Genomic DNA, 17,298 nt, shown 5'->3' on the forward strand with positions numbered 1-17,298 from the left:
AATGGCAAGAAACACTCAATATCGCAGGGTGACCCAAACAAAATAAAAATCCTCAATTTAACCGTGCAGTTATGCACGATTAACTGTGTTCTACATGTACCCTATACACCCATGTATACTTGTACTTCAATGGAAAAATAATCAATACGTGTACTGTTTTAAAATAATGGTATGAAATAGTGGTCCTTAAATTTTTTTGAGGAGTGTATAAAGATTGCATATTGTAAAACCACAACTAGAATGTAATGTATTTCTATAAAAGTAAAATAAACGTGTATGTTACTGGTTTGTAAGCATAATCCAATGCTTGAATTGTACATGATTATTAAGGCATTTTAAGCGATAAGCATGTGAAACACGACGGTAAGCAAGCACTCTTCTGTGTTCCTTGCTTTTGCGTCCTTTCTATTAACAAAAAAATGATATTAAATCAAATTCCTGTAAAGAATTATCGAATCGACCTATTTTGAGTGCGATCGTCTACCCTAAATAGATTGATTGAAGTCTGCCTTATACATTTTGAACAGATAAAACACCCGTTTACATAAATTAAGTTGAGTTGCATGTTTACGATACGCAGTAGTCGAACTATCTTCCTGATTGCTTTGGTCTGAATCAATACAAAACACCCACTCAAGTAAACGTGCACGCGATCGTATAATGAAATACAAGGCCATTGATCATCGAAGACGTTGAATATTTTAAAGCAGACCATTAAGTTTGAAATAATGAAACTCCCTCTTATTCAATGTTGATGCTTTTAAACATTGCAATTCTTAAGTCAAAGTCCAACAAAAGTTGTATTAATGACAAATTGATGGATTCATTGCTTACAAATTTCCATCAAATATACAGAAACGACAATTGGAGGCTTATATAAATTATGGCCCTTGAACATTTTGTTTGTTTATTTTAGATTTTATTTCAATTTCCTTTGAAAGGCACATTTTTATATTCTTAAACACATTTTCATAAAGGGAAAACAATTTATTTGAATGACTTGTGTCATTGTTCGGGCGGGCTGATGGGAGGGCAGCATCAAAGTCACCTTATGTATCGAATAATTTTAATTAGGTTTTACATAAAGAGACCAAACTTGGTATATACGAAGAGTTTATGGAGACATTTTAGGGGAATGCGTTTGTAACAGTGACCTTGATCCTAAGGGCCCCAAACGATCAAGGTCAATGTTACTATTAATAGAAAAATGGCTGGTATTGAAGAACTTAAGTAAGGGTCTACATATTGTGACCAAACTTGGTATATAGGAAGAGTTCATAGAGACCTTTCCTGAGATTATGTTTTGGGCCCCGAAAGCTATGGTCTAGGTCAAGGTCATTGTTGCTAAAAAAGAAAAAAAATGGTTAGTACTGAATAACTCAAGTAAGGGTTGTCATAGTGTGACCAAACTTGGTATATATGACAAGTTTATACAACTTGTTTGGTAAAATATATTCTAAACCTGTAGAAGCGGGGCCTTAATGCATATTGGTATGTTGAAATATGTTGTGACACATGTCCTTATTTATATTTCGTTCCAGTATTATTTTTTTTAAAGATAAATGATATGAAGTATCGTGTCATTTTTAAGCGCGCAAGGTGTGGTTATATGCGTCGCTAAATAATCATTCTATATGCGTCTCAATTGCGTAATTTGCAGTCAATACCGCGTTGCATTGAACTACTCCAATAATCAGTGTTTAGATTGCCGATATTGATTTAAAGTCTCAGTAAACATGGGTATTCCAATTTTGAACTTATATAAGCACATGAAAACGAATGTAGTCTGTTTTTAGTAGTTGCTTCTTTACGGATTGACACGAATTGCTTTATATCAAACAGGATATTCACACATTCTGAAGAGAAAAGGTATATAGTTTGGTATTGTTTATGTAATACAGTCGTACATTTATTTATTTCATGTTCAGTTCTTTATCAACATTTGTCTGTATCAGAATTGTTTCAGTTGGTTTAATATAATGATCACCAATTTTGTCGTGTGTTGCAATGAATAATTCGATAAATGTTTAGAGTATTTTTTCGTGAAAGGAAGAGGTCATAATTTGAAAAAGGGTAGAGAAACTATTCCAATAAAGGGTGGGGGTGCTAATTCGAGAAATGGAGATGGTTTTTAGAGATAGAGAGTGTGAAGGTACTTATTTAAAATCAAAAAATGGCGAGGGTACTATTAAAAATGAATGAGGGTACTGATTCACAAAAAGGTTGAGGGTACTAATTAAAAGGTTGAGGGTACTATTTTAAAAAGATTGAAGGTGCTAATTAAAAAAGGCTGAGTGTGCCAATTCAAAAAAGGTTGAAGGTACTAATTTAAATAAGGATGAGGGTACTATTTCAAAAGAGGTTGAGGGTATTAATTTAAAAAAGGTTGAGGCTACTGATTTACAATTCTGATGAGGGTATTAATCAAAAAAGAGTGAGTGTGATAATTTAAAAAGGGTGAGTCTTCTGATTCACAAAAAGGGTGAGATTACTAATTCAAAAGAGGTTGTGGTAACTAACTCAAATAGGGTTGAGGTTTCTTATTTAAAAAGGGTTGAGGGTACTATTTAAAAAGGTGATGGTACTAATTTAAAAAAAAGGTTGAGGGTACTAAACAAAAAGGGTGATGGTACTGATTTAAAAAAGGTTTAGGGTAATAATTAAAAAGGGTGATGGTACTGATTTAAAAAAAGTGTTAGGGTACTAATTTGAAAAAAAGGTAAGGATTCTAATTCAAAAAAGGTTGATGGTTCTACTTAAAAAAATGGGTGAGGGTACTAATTTGAGAAAGGATTTGGTTCTTCTAAATTGTTTCGGTTTTCACCTTACAACCAATAGGGTGTTTGATCTCAATGGTGATGTTCTTGATACTATGGAAACATATTCAAATAGGGTTAATATTTCTTCCTTAATATTAAGCGAGCTACGAGATATTAAATAGGTCTTTTTCATACTTTAAATGTTAATTGATATATAAAATGTGTAAGGAATGAACAATTTATGTGAAATGCTTCAAATGCTGCAAACCAAATACATATCAATCCTTAAAACGTATAACCTCACCACTGTGTATGTAATTAACGTATTATTTACATCGTTTTGTAGATAATGACATCGCATTCGAGTTATATGTTCGGCTCTTCGGCAGCAACATCGTCAACATCTGACACTATCGTTATTTATTGCGAACGAGACTGCCTGGAATGTCAATTTTACGACTATAAGCGAAAACAGATTCAAAAGGTCGATAACTATAAAGGTAAACGTTATGACTTAGGCATATATTGAATAGTGCGTCGTATAAGTCGTGGTTATGCAGGGCTCTTTTTGGCCAACAGCTTTGTTGGAACAAACAAGGCTATGTTTTTAACCCATTCTAAGGGCCTTACTACAATGCCCAAGTCGTATGGGCCAATAGCAACCATATATCTTTTCTTTATGCAAATTTCAACTATTTCGTTGGACATGATTCGTGTTCTATACTCGAAAAAGGGATAAAATCAATATAGACTCGAAGAGTATCCAATATATTCGACAAGGGGTGGTAAGTGATTAATGGAATTATTGGTTTAATGATTTATTATGTTTTAAGCCGAAACACATTTGACATAAAGTAAATTTAATATTGAAATGATATAGCTAAATTATACTTGGCATCTTATTATCTCAATATAAAATAGTGTTATCACATAATGCTAAATTCTCAATTACAGGCATATGCTTCTGGGCTTAAAAATACAGTTGGTAAACATGAAGTTTACACTTGTAAGCTAATATAGGATTGCACTTCTTGGAGCTTATTCCAAATGGAGTACCATTTTCATATCAAAATCAACACAGGCTTTGCCTACTTAAAAGTGACCCTGTTTCAACTCAGTTGTCTTATGAAAATCGTATGAACATATGTATACATCTCGTGCATTTAAATCTCTATTAATCGGTGTAAATGCAAATGTCGACAAAGCGATGATTTAATGCTATGAAACGAAAACACTAACCGTTGACCCGAGGGACTTTAAATAAATCAGTCTAAGTACCTATAGAAACACATTTTGAATTTCAGTGAACCTTAGCGATCAATAAGTGGTGTAAATGAATAGGCCGTTGGCTCATGTTCATTTTTATAAAGCTGTAAATAGCTATTTTTAAAAGAAGTAATAAGCCTTATGCTCTTGGTGTTAAACGAGTAGATCATTAGGTGCCTGTGACTTTCAGTAAACACAATTCAGTGATATTGTAGCAATCTTTACAGATAGGTACACGAGCCCAAATATGTTTGATAATTCGAGCGCTATGAGGCTTCCGTCCCAAATACTCCTGACTGACTGCAAAAGGTTTCAAGACACAGCTACAATTATCAGCTTCCTTTCTCTCGATTTTAATGCCAAACGCGTCTCTGGGCCTCTTTGGCTAAGCTTCGAAGAGATTATATGCCTCCTGTCAATGTTTGAGAAACTTTGGACCTAAATGACTAAGATACTAGCCGCTTGTATATGATGGTCGCACGAAACGCAATGCTTCACCGATCATAATTTGCAGGGTCGCATGTGTTCGATATTATTTTTTTTCAAACCTTTTTGAACATCTTTTGTTAATTATTGCTTTTGTTTTGTTTTTTAGTTATCACAAATTAGCTATCAATAGGCTGTCAGAATATTTTACTAATTATCATTCACGAATATTGTTGACTTCCTTTATGCTATCCGCAAATTCTGAAATTAACTTCCACAATAAATCTGCTCCTTTCATATTTTTTGTTGGCTTGTTAAGTTTATTAAAAAGACTAATAGCGGTCTAATAATCGTGACAAATTACCACCAGCTTCCCTTGTCAGTGTAATAATAACATTTGTTAAAATAAGAAAACACAGGCGTTAATATATAAAATATAGTTTTAGCATTTCATAAACAAAGGGGAACTCAATTTTATCTCTTAGTCAATTTATTACATTTTTCACCGAGAGCCAGATGAATTGGAAATTAACGATTAGCACCGAATTTATACATAACGTTTTATAGAATAGCATTACTGGGACTAGACGAAGTTCCATGTGTCAACTTTACCTTCGGGATTAGAGCACACATTTTATGAGTGACTCACTTTCCTATGGTTATCAACATCTTTGTAAAAAAACACATTTCCTTACTAAATAATTAAAAAGATGTCGCAACAAATTAGTGTTATAAACTCCATATTGTATACTGTTGAACTTTGAGATAAGGGCACAATGTATGTGCGAAATATTTACACACAGTGTTCTGCCAACAAATAGTGTACCACATGTTACGTTTGAATGCATTCCAATGACATTTTCAAAAGATATGGCTAAGACACAAATTAGTGTTAAAATAGCACCGATTAATTGTCACCGTGTTCTTTCAGCTAAGTACAAAGATTTTAGCGGAAAACACATACGTTTGGTACTCTACATGTTTTTTCAAGCTTATGTCAAGTAATTGATAAGACAAAAATGCAACGGGTAAAAACGTACGGACGAACGGACGGACGGACACACAGTGAACGTACATCGTGATGCTATATATCACATTCAGATACAAATTGCCAGGTACGTTCCAGACCAACGAAACGATCAACGACCAGCACTATGCTTGCCAAACTGATTATTTCTATACATTGGTACTTCTCGAATCATCTTCTTACCTGTCCGCCTTCTTTGCAACTTCCCCGCTCTATTTCCGTCTCCTTTATTTTACCCACGTCAAACTCAATCAATTCCTATAACAAAACCTTGCCTTAAACTTTTAAACGTATCCAACGTTTTAGTGCATGTGACTACTAACTAAAATATGGAATTCGCTTACAAAGTTTGATGTTTTAATGCAGTCCGTATACGTACATAAGTACATATTTAAAAACCATTACAGCTTTTACCCCACTATTATAGGCTTGAAAGAGTGACAATTCATCAAAAAGGTTTGAAACAAAATAAACTTGAGAGCTATAAACAAGATATGTATTTCAAGCTCTGCATATTTGCTTATTTGCGTTTTTACTATTTAATTACAAATGATATTTATTAGAACGTACATGAATTAGTAAGTTTGTATCGTGACAATATTTGATCAATATTAATTTTCCTGGCAAATAGTTTTATGAAATTATGAATCTAAGTTCAAAAGGCCTCGGATTAGGCAGACATACAATTAATTTTTAGTTTATCAGTTTTGAACCAAAGTTCTGGAAGAAAAAAAGGCTATTTCAACTTCTTTCATCCATAGTTCACGAGCTCCTCAAGTTCTCGAACACAGGTTTCACCAATCTAGGTTATTAAATAAACAGTTGTTCATTTAATAATTAGTTAGATCTTGAATTGTCCTTTAAGGGATTATTTAAAAGTATATAAAAGAACCAAATGACAATGCAATATTAGGTATAATTAGCCATTAATGTCCATTTGCCTCCTACTTGTACAAATACCCCCGACAAACAAGTATATTCATGAATATTCTTTGTCGAAGAGATTCATAATCAGAGCAAGGAGTACATTATCCGAAATTTGGGGAATAGCTGTTTGAATGAGTACCAAACCACTAAAGAACAAAACTTATGAAGTTCGCATGTTAATAATTACCCGCCTCGAATTGAGTTATGCTTTGATAGCATGACACCAACAGGCATTTTTAAAACAATCTGTAGCTTGGATCAGGCGGTAATGTGAATTGTTAATGGTCGATGCCCTAAAGTTCATGAAAACATCTAATTAAACATATTTGTGTGCTTATTTCAATCCCTCTCTATTTATTTTCACATTTTAGTTGAAATATATATATATATATATATATATATATATATATATATATATATATATATATATATATATATATATATATATATATATATACATATAAAGCACTTTTTATATATTTTTTAACATATTAAAATATCATATTTTTCCCGATTTGCATAAACAACACACTTCAATTTTGACATGCTTGTAAGATGCCTCCTATGTGAAAATACTACAATTCGAGATAACAGTCATGCTTAATGCTTATATCACTCGTCGGGTTGTTTTGTGTAGCAGTTTATATATATATGAAAAACTCAAAACTTTCATATCTCGAAATCGTGAATGTTTAATTGAAACCTTAATCATATTGTTTTAAATCATAATGTTACGGCAGATAAATCATAGCACTGCGTCATTTAGCCAAAATGTTCGTTCTGCTACACAATAGTTACATTGCAGTAATAAATATTATCACATTGACACAGTTTAAAAGGCAAAATAATGTGACCGTTTTCAAGTTAAAGGCCTGCATTAAAGTTTTATTTACATATTGGTCATTGAAAAATACCTTATCTTAGCAGTAAATAAAACTCAACTCGCTATCTTTATAGATATATAAGTCCACTGTAAAAATTCTACGAATAACAACAGATGGTGAAATTGTGTTAAATATGTTGTGACAAAGTCTATTTCTTTCAGAAATAATTCCAAATGCGTTAATACACACTGTGGAAAAATGCCAGCATGATTTAATCAAATTGCAGCCTGTTACATCCATTTTTCGACACGATTTCGTTATCTTTGGTGCGTGTGATGGCAAATGGTATTCAGTTGAAAAGAACACCGAATGTATTTTAGTTCAGCGAGGTACAAGGGAGGAGGTGTTTAAATTCATTTGTGGCAAAGAAAGGATCTCGAAGGTTTCCTGCAGTCAAGTTGCTAAAGCGCATTCAGTAGTACGTTTGCTCATGGATTGGCTTTTTAAGAACGAAACGGAAAAAGGGTACAGCCTTTTATACGAAAATTGCCAGACCTTCGCTATAAGAGCCTTCGAATTCTTGCAACGCTGTAAGTATTAACGTTATTATATTTTGACTACTGAATACTGTATCATGACCAAAAACATTTTAAAACAAAGAAAAATCTTAGTTGGAACTTGCCGGTGTCGTAAATTTGATATGCCCTGTCAACTTTAAGGATATTTTCGTGCAATAACTGCTATGTTTTGGAATCAAGAAAGGTAAATCAAAGCTCATGCATTAATGTTCATTATTGTTTTAAAATAAAAAAGAGTAAACAAAAAAAACTATAAAAACACTCTTACGAGAACTTGTTATCCAAGAACCGAAAATAGAAAATGACCGCTACGTCATCAACTGTTAATTCTGGGCGAGGAGCGTCCCACAGATAACGGTATAGTTATCACCCTTTTCAATATTGGTGTATTTAGGAAAACAAAATAATTTACAAATAAACTTCGAAAATGAGCATTTAAGAAACGGAAAATCCTTTTCTAATCGCATTCGTTAAATACAATACGACCTTTCGCTAAAATCAACAAGTATCCTGAATTTATGACATTCAATTAAGTAAAGCAGTTTTCAATCTTTATATTATTGCTTTACATAATTAAATTTCTAGAAAGTCTGACAGTTTTTTTTTGTACTTTATCTACATATTACTGTATTAAGTTTACTTCAACTCCAGTTGTGTTATTGTCACCTTCAAGCTTCGAGACGATTTGTAATCTTCTTTCAAATTAAATATAGTTTTTGAGAGTGAGTTCCTTCGAAACAAAAGCAAAGAACATTGTGCTGCTAATTCTTTTAACAATTTCTTCGATTATTTAATAATTTATATAAATATGTATAGTTATAAAATTTAAAAGTGGCTATGCATTACATTTGGTTGTTACAAGGTAAAAAACAACACATTAAAACCTGACACTTAAATACATAACTAACCATTTTATACCAATCTTGTTTTTCATTATATAATTATTATAATACTTAATTTACATTTAATCTATGAACTGCGTTTGTAGCTTACCTTTCATCTGGTCAAAAAAGCCAAAAACCGATCTAGTTAATTTTGTTACAGGCACTGACTTTACAGAATTTAATCATGTATCATAACTTAATATATTATTCATTAATACGCCATAAACATAATATACATCTCATCACCACAATGAGATCATCAGATTTGCAATAAACGTTTCAAGGTGGCAAGCTATACATGTCGTAAGGTTAAGGAGCTAAGGGTTTTACATCAATAAGGATGACCTATATTACCATCTCTGCGTATTAGCCAAAAACACTCGACATAGACAACTTTCAATCTTTGCATTTTCAGGTCTATCTGATGTAGCAAAGGAAATACGTGCTCGACCTTCACTTTGGTTATCTGTCATTTACCTCTTCGCAAAAAGGTATATTCTAATAATCAAAATTTAGATGTTTTGTTTTTCTGATATATTTTGGCAGATGTGGCAAATTCATTTTCACTAAATAGATCATACATTCATCCTTTCATTTAAATTAATCTGTTTCTTTTTTACCCTTATAGTTTAATAGTTTAACAGTCCATTGTTTGCTTTTGATTAATTAAAAATGAAATGCAATTATTGGTTTGAAGGCTTTATCAATCATATTTCCAGACCAGCACAAATTGCTGCAAAACAAGCGTCGAAATCATAAAAAAAGGTACGGAATACACGTTAATATTGTAAAGTTTAAAAAATTGATGAAAAGGTAAGGGCAATATTGAACGTATTAATTATGTCGCGATTATTACCGTTAAAAGTATACACTATATGTTTCTAGGATTCAACTTCTCTTTTTAGTCTCTGCCAACCCCACAAGAAGCATGTATTACTGGCAAAGGATCTGCAAGAGGGAGTCTTTAATAATGAGAGATACATGAGATACCTTGAAAATAATGCATGGTCATGACTAATCCTCCAGCTATATTTCCCAAGGATGAGGGAACCTTAAATACCGTGGCAATACCCTGACAATAGCACGAACTGTATTCAAATGCTTCAGAATGGAAGCAATCCAATCTTGATCATACGAACCATCATAATCTTCCCGCTTAATGAAAAATAATAGGAATTAAAACTACAAAAGGCTGCTTACAAACTGAAAATTTGAAATTACGGACACTTGCGGCAATTTAAAACTATTGCAATGACAACGAGTCCGGATTTTCATGCATACGCTAACCGAGTTGTTACTACATGGTATACTTATTTCTTTTATATGTGTATTCTAAGTTAACATCAGCTGATAATGCAGATCACCAATCATTTAATATTTTTGCGCTTTCTGCTTTTAAATTCACGCTTACAATCTTCTTGTCAGTAGTTCATATTTTGCATAAATGCATTATTTAGTAAGTAGTTAATGTTAATCAGTCAAATTTTCTGTTTGTAATTCATGTGTATGTATTGATTTTGAATAAGAGTGTCACTTTAAATACACTCAAAGGAATAACATATTATTTATACTTGTAGATTATACAAATCAATTGTTGAATATATATATATATAATTTCTTTGATACTTGATATTCCCTGTTAAATTTATGCATCTACTCTTAAATCAAAGGTTCCATGGTTTGAAAGTTTTCTTGGTGTTCGTCAAGGGGAATGTTTAAGCCCGTTTATTTTTCTTATGTACCTAAATGACTTAGAAGATGAATTTTTTTTAATGGAGCCAAAGGAATAGATATTGATACAATCAAGTTATTTCTATTGATGTATGCAGATGATATTGTAATATTTGCCAAAACAAGTGAGGAAATGCAACGTAATTTAAACATTTTACATGACTACTGTAACAGATGGAATCTATCTGTAAATAAGAATAAGACTAAAGTTGTTGTATTTAGGAAAGGCGGTAGACTACCTCAAAATTATGGTGACGCAGAAATAGATGTTGTATCAAGATATTGTTATTTAGGTATTGTTTTCATATCTTTTATGGAATGTTATAAAACACTATCAGGTCCGGCAAATAAGGCTATTTTTTAACTAAAAAGGTATCTTCAGAGTTTTGCCAACATATCAACTGAACATGTGTTAGATCTTTTTGATAAATTAGTTAAGCCCATCTTATTTTATGGTTTTGAGGTCTGGGGATTTTCCAGTGCCAACAATATAGAAATAATTCATACAATGCTTTGTAAGAACTTATTAAGGGTTAAAACTTCGACACAAAATGATTTCGTATACGGTGAATAAGGAAGAACAGATTTGTTTTCTATGCGATTGACGTACATTTTAAAATACTGGTTTAAAATATTAGATTGCTGTGACAGAAAGTATTCAAAGGTTATGTATAAAACGATGTTAAATGAAATTGAAAATAACCCAAGAAAAATTAAGTGGGCAGTAAATGTTAAAAATATGTTGTGCAATTATGGTTTTTATGAAGTCTGGATTGCCCAAGGGTAGGGGAACACAAAAACATTTATCAGTATTTTTCAGCATCGAGTAAAGGATATCTTTATCCAAAATTGGTACAGCAGACTAGAAAACTCAACTAGAGCGTCGTTCTATAAAGTGTTTGCAAATTTGGAGTTTCAGTCATATATGAAGAATGTAAACATTAATAAATATAAAATAGCATTAACTAAATTACGATTATCATCACATCGGCTCTCGGTTGAGACTGGAAGATGGACAAATATTCCTAGAAATGATCGCTTATGTAGAGCATGCAATAAGTTAGAAAATGAGTACCACCTGTTATTTGAATGTCTTTTGTACAACGACATACGATGTAAATACATTAAGAAATATTAGAGGGAGAGGCCGAGCATGTGTAAGGCAGTTTCGTTGCTAAAGTCTGAAAATGCAAACATCTTAAAAAATTTAGCTGTATATATATTTAATGCATTTGAAATAAGGAAAACGTATGTTCACGCATAGATTTATAATGAGTAGAAACTATGTGTGGTCTCAGCTTTATAACATTTTCTTTGAAATCACAATGCATTTTATTTGGTAAGCAAAACAATACTAAGATCGACATAGCTTTTCCCTGTAAACCCTCCTAATATTTCGTTTTCGCTCTCTTTAGTGGGGGTGGGAATGGGACATATTCATTTAAGTTAGACACGTTTGTACTTCTAAGAATATAACGCACAAGTAGTATATTTTGTAAAATAATTAAACTTCTAATTTAAAACATATCATATGCATGTTGTATTATTGTATTTTGTAGACACTGTTGTTAATACTATGATATAAATATAATATTTCATAGTTAAGATCATTTATGTATTTATGACAGGTACAGCTGCTATTTATTTGATACAATTATACTTGTTTACTTGTTCGCTATTTAAATTTGAATTTGTATACGTAAGCTATTGTATTCGATGAATTTGATCACGGGTCATGTTGGCCTATTTCAAATGTATATTGTGTGTTATATTTCCTTGAATAAACTTTCTTCTTCTTCATGCAATAAGTAGCCTGCATATAAATAAGAACAATATTATCATGTACACTTGCTTATCATTGCACGGAAAGCTTGGACGTAAATATTTACTTTGTTACAAAACACTTTTTGCACTACAGGTAGACAGAACTCGAACGAGTTTTATATAATTTCAATAACGAGAATAAACGGTGTTTGGTAACAATAATATTTTATTTATTTTCATTAAAATGTATTGGCTGTCGAACTATATGTCCAAGTGAAATTAAATGTTAATCTGTCTAAAATTTTGTTAGTGCAAACAGTTATTCCCAAAGAAAGTGTGTTTCTTATTTTAAAGTGCACATCAGGCTTATTGGTTTTCTTTTGTTGTAAAAACAACATAGAGGTGGACGAGTATTCAGCTTTTTTTAAGTCAGCCCCCGAACATGAAAACCTGCATGGCCTTGCCTATCCTTTTAATGTCATATAAACCTTTTTGGTGTGCACTCTGTTTTAAGTAGGGTTCCACAATTGCTTTATTTACGCTTTTGTCCTTTTTCAAGTACGAGCCTACCGATTTCAGAACTCATAATATTGTCTGTGAATTGACTAAAGGCATTCGCTCGTATTGCTCGTGTAGTATACAGTTCGGACTTTTTGCCCTCCTTAATCATCATTTTGAAAAAGACTTCCCAGGATTAGTGTTTATTAATAAACAGACTACACAGCTGGTATAAAAAAAAAACATGTTTCTGATAACAGAGCTGTATATCGTATTTTCACTTGTTTTCATTGTTTAGCACATTTAATTACATTAAGAATAATTGATTTCTTTTGTTGAAGAATTTATTTTGATATATGTTATCATAATTTCATTAACAGTTAAAAATTAAATACTGTTCTGACATGTATTACGTAGTGCTTTCATGAAATAAAGTAAATATTGAATTATTAAGAATTGGTGGAGTGAGGATCACGAAATTGTTTGTCTTAATTATTAAGATATTAATTCAGGTCATCTAAATGACTTCGAAAACAACTACATTGGCCGACAAACTGTGCACTAAAAAATCTGGATGAGTGGCAGTAGGCGGACCTTTAACCGATTCCGAATTTGATATTCTACATAATTAGGCCTAATGCTTTATGATTGCCTTGCAATTTAAGGTATTAGCCATGTAATACAACTCGGGAAACATCGGATAACATCGACACATTTCGCCACTCTCCGTTACAAATCGTGCCGAACATCGTACGTATTCGGCCTATACTGGATGTTACTATTTTTAGTAACGGAAGGTATTTCCTCGCGTTAATAATAATGTTATTGGAATTTTCAAGATGGCGGAACGAGACGAACGCGGCCGCTTTTATAAACGTAAATCACCAAAAAAAGTCGTTAAACGTGATAAGAAAGTTTTATTTGACCACAACTATACAAATACATTTAATTGCGATGCCGGGGATTGTATAAAAAGCCAGTGTAATGCCGACGGTCACATTGATTTGCCGCAAAACGTGGATAGAAGTGGGTGGAGAATTGGACGAAGACTAGTTGAAGTTGGATTTTTACTGGAACAATTACAATATTGCTGTGAATGCCGACTGGGGCCTGTACCTTTAACATTCGACAATGTGGTTGGTGAGCTAAAGAAGGGATTAGGAGGCTATTTGTATGTCAGATGTCAAAATCATGACTGTCTTGCCATCAACCGTGTTCCCTATGGAAAAAACACACAGAGTTAAGAAAAGGGGAATGCCATGCTTTGCTGCAAATACAAAACTTGGTACAGGTCGGTGTTCAAGTCTTTAATATGTATTAAGTTGTTGTTTAAAGTGTAATATGTTAAAAATATTATGTATGAAAAAAACTTCCTGACAGTACACTTTTCATTTGATACAGTTTTAATAGTATAAAGCAATATAAATATTTGTATATATATGTTTACAGCAGCCTTGTAATAGGGATATGAATGCTACAGTAGCTTTACCTTTTTAAAATATTTTCAGCAATGATTGATGGTTTGGGTGGATCCAGCAAGGTCAACAATATGTTGTCAACATTAAACATAAAACCAGTCCATAGGAATAACCTGCAGGCAATTGAAAGGCGAGCGGGATCGTATGTTGAAAATGTAGCAGCCAAGTCTACCAGGAAAGCAGCAAATGAGGCTTTTGTGTCAGAGATGAAGTAAGCTCTTAGGATGTACTGAACATGTATTCATACATATATCTTAGTGTTATGATTTCAAGGTAACCAATGATTATCAGACATCTTTTTTTCCCAGAATTACAATTTCATTAAATTGTATCTTTCAAGATATGCAGAAATAGGGTTTTTTTATTATTGTTTTGCAAGTTTGATTTGTTAGTACTCATATTGACCAATTTAATACTTGTTAGAGATGTTGCTGAGGAGGAATCTGCAACAGCCATGAAGACCATGGACAACTATGTTGAATTCCTTGGAGTTGGTCTATTGCCAGATTCATCACCTTCAACAAGGTATTAATTTAGTATTTAGTACAAAATGAATTGTTTTATAGTCCAGTTTTGAAAAGAAGAATCCATGAGTGGACACAGGAAATAAGCTTCAATCAAAGTATACAGGTACTGTTAGGTTATTTTGGATGTTTTTCCTCCCAATGTCAGAAGTTTTACTCATTACAGTAGTAGTTATATGATTTCAAAATTGCCGAGTTATTTTGACTCAGACCAAAACTCCTGATCTCTGACAAATAACTCGACCATCTTAAAACCACCTAATTAATAACATTATAATAATTATATGACAAGTAATGAAAATTTTTAAAGCAGTATGTTTTCATGCTATTTCTGTCCTAAACAGAACAAGGATTGAACAGGCCTGGTCAACAGCACCTGATGATGGCTGGACAGACATTGACGAGGAACATGGCGGGATTCCAATTAGACCACACAGAAAGAATACATGTAGACGGTATAAACATATGTTTTTAAAAATAATGCTTTTACAATATCACTTTTTACTTCTTTTAAGATAAAAGAACAGCTTACGTGTTGAGTTCAGTCTAAGATTATAGATAAAAGAACTTGTTGAGTGCGTATAAAATAATATTATATTTCACAGTCCCATGAAGCATTTTGCTACTTGTGAAATTCCTCTAATGTTCATGACAAAAAGGCTGTTTTTACAAATAAGTAATGGTGACAGGCATAACCATGGTCGGTGACAGGGAAATGATGGTGGATGGTAGACCTGTGACCCCAAGTTCATGGAAATCAGCCTCCATCGACTTCCTAAACTGGCTCAAGAAGCATAAAAACGCATTTCTTGTTGCTCACAATGGGAGGCGTTTTGATTTTCCAGTCATCATGTCAGCCTATACTAGTGTTCATCAGTGTGATTTTTTGCTGGAACATACACATGGAATGATTGATTCATTGCCCTTATTCAGGAAAGTGTTCCCAAAGAGATCCTCCTATAAACAAGAGGATATTGTCCACGATATTCTCGGTATTGAATACAAGGCACACAATGCGGAAGAAGATGTAAAAAGTTTAGCCAGCCTTGTTTCTAAAGTCGTAAATGATCATGGAGATAAAAGCGTACTGGAAAATAGTTTTCCAGCAAAAGCTGCATACTGCATATAGTTTTTTATCTTGTAAAGAACGTGCCAAGAACATGCCAAGTTTATCCAGATTGGTAGCATCTGGTGTAATGAAATCATCAACTGCTGAAAATATAGCTGGATCTGGTCTAAATGTTCCACATTTAAAAAAAATATATGATAGATCAGGTGAAGATGGACTTTTAAGCATATTTACAATGAAAAACTCAGAAGGACAACCACGTGTTACAAATACCAAAAGAACTCTGGAAGTTGTTATTCCAAAACTGGTACAATATTTTGAAAAAGAAAAGTAATTTTCAAATATATGCATAGTTAAAGGGACTATACACCAGAATGAAAAAAATACGAAAAAAATGTGAAAAATAAATTTATTGTAAACTATTTGGTACTTCAGTTAGTATGTTCCAATGCATTGTACACATCAATACCAAGTTTATGTCAGTTTTCAACAATTTTCTTTTTTTTCACTGTTTTATCATACAGTCCCTTTAATGTTACATATTTTTGCATGATAACAACTGTTTAAAAGATTCCTGCATGAAACTATCATATTTGTTGTAATCATAATTAAGAAAACAAAAAACAATAACTAAAATAAAATCACACTGGTTCCATTATTTGAATTTCCCTCGATGTTGCTTAGCGGTTGTATTTCTAAGCCGAGAACTTATTTTTTCCAACATATTCTGGTTTTTATTCCACCAGTTCTGTTTAAAGAATGTAATCTGATTTAATTTCTTGGGTAAAATACATTAATTTGTAATAAAACACATAACATTTGTAGTAACTTAAGATTTACACTATGTAACAAGATTTGAGTTGATTTTTTAGCATTTTTATTGGCTGTAAAATGTATGGTTACTTGACATATTGTATATTTTCTTCCAAAGTACATGGTAAACTATCAAAAAATAACTTTTAAATTGTTCTGTAGACATCAAAGAAAATATTTAAAATATTTTCACCAGCTGTTCTTATATTTTACTATTTATTATGAATTTAGTAAAATTGCTGTATTTTTTTTTTAATCAGAAAATGCTATTTTATGAATAGTGCAAAGATAAGTAAAAGTGTTTTTTTTTTCTTTTTTTTTCAATACAATTGTCATTGAAACATTATTTTCCTGTTAGCAAATGTCTATATCACCATGCAATTATGTTTTTAAGTCACAATCTCTGATTTTGAGATAATAATTAAAAAAAAGTTAAAAAATGTACATATCGTTCTGTGTTGTTATGAAGTTTAGGGGGTGGACACAAAAAAACACAAATAACTTTTTAATTCATGGTGAAAAAATCTTCAAAATTTGGATATAAGTCCCATAGTGTATCATGATTGTAACTATGTTGATTATTTTAGCTTTTAAAAAAGTGAGTATTACATGGCTAATACCTTAAGTAGCTGAAAATGTGGGTTGTACCTAAGAAATGAGTACTAGAGCTATCACTGAATGTGATGAATATCCCCGCATGCTGAAGTGATGAAATTGTATTAACACAAGC

General features: G+C 32.2%; 1 pseudogene; it reads left to right on the plus strand.

The window, feature by feature from the left end:
- The first annotated feature begins 1,693 nt into the window (after nucleotides 1–1,693).
- On the plus strand, nucleotides 1,694–16,719 carry LOC128206193 (uncharacterized; annotated as a pseudogene).
- Nucleotides 16,720–17,298: the final 579 nt, after the last annotated feature.

This window comes from Mya arenaria, chromosome 10 (genome assembly GCF_026914265.1).
Source record: "Mya arenaria isolate MELC-2E11 chromosome 10, ASM2691426v1".
Taxonomy (NCBI): domain Eukaryota; kingdom Metazoa; phylum Mollusca; class Bivalvia; order Myida; family Myidae; genus Mya; species Mya arenaria.